Raw genomic sequence first — 1,220 nt, 5'->3', positions numbered from 1 at the left:
CGCATGAATTTTTAACGTTTTTTAACACAAAAACTGCGATTTTGCCCGAATTAGCGAGTTCCAGCCTCCCCTGGACGCTCCCTCATCATTCTGATAGCGCACACTCTTCCCCTCTATCCCTCTTTTGCCCCGATCACTTTGCGGGGTGTCTAAAAAGCCTTTGACCCCTGTGAAATTATACCCCAAGAGAAGAAAGTAAAGTCCGAAACGGTGGTTCAGAGCCATACACAGTTGAAAAAAGTTGTCAAAATATCATAGTCTCTGTGATGACTAGCTTGTTAAAAAAAACACTACCATTCGTTTTCATTGGCATGTGACAAAGTTCCTTCTATTTTGACCGTAGTGGTCCATAACAACGATCCCTACTTTTCACAATGTTGAAATACCACAACAAAACCGTTGGAATGTTTGATAGTAGCCAGATATATCGTAACAGAACAAACAAGTTTGTGTCATTACAAACTTATGGTGCTGGTAGACGTAAATGACCACTGTTTTGAAATTAAAAATTGTTTCAGAAAATTTTGTGAATGTTGTTGAATTAAAACATGTTTTGTTTTTTACCAACATTTGTTGCTAGCAAACTTTGCATCAAATGTGTTCTAAATTTTCAACAATTTTTTAACAGTGTACCATTATTGCTGCGGGCAATAACAGTACAGTTAGAATGTACAGTTTAGTTTATTTCCCATCATCTATTTTAAATGACACAGGTTTAAAACCAAAAGTAAAAAAAAAATTGCCATAAAATATGTGAAAATCCCACAAATAGCCGTTTGGCCGATAGAGCGCGTAGCGCTGACCCCGACGGCAAGAATTCAACATTACTCTATTGTTTTGGTGTAATGTTCGTTGCTAGTTAAGGTACTCCTCACAGACGCAATTGAAGTTATTATAAATCCTTTTTGGGGTATAAAAATGAAGTAAGCATGCGGTTCGGACCCCCGCAAAGTGATAGGGGCGAAAGAGGTATAGAGGGAAACAGTATGAAGAATCAGAACAGTGTGGGACCGTCCAGAGGAAGCTGCAACTCGCCAATTTCCGCAAAAACGCAGTTTTTGCGTTAAAAAACGTTAAAAATTCATGCGCGACCTCTAAATTCAACTCAAAAAATCGGAAAAAAATAGTTTTAGTATCTACTAGTCAGTCCGTTTACTGCGGCAATGTGTCCCGAGCACTTTTTGAAAACAGCATTTTTTTGGGACGGTCTACCGCGCGCC

The sequence above is a fragment of the Frankliniella occidentalis genome, unplaced genomic scaffold (assembly GCF_000697945.3).
Source record: "Frankliniella occidentalis isolate FOCC.00 unplaced genomic scaffold, Focc_3.1 Scaffold25, whole genome shotgun sequence".
Taxonomy (NCBI): Eukaryota; Metazoa; Arthropoda; class Insecta; order Thysanoptera; family Thripidae; genus Frankliniella; species Frankliniella occidentalis.
This window is presented reverse-complemented; position numbering follows the sequence as displayed.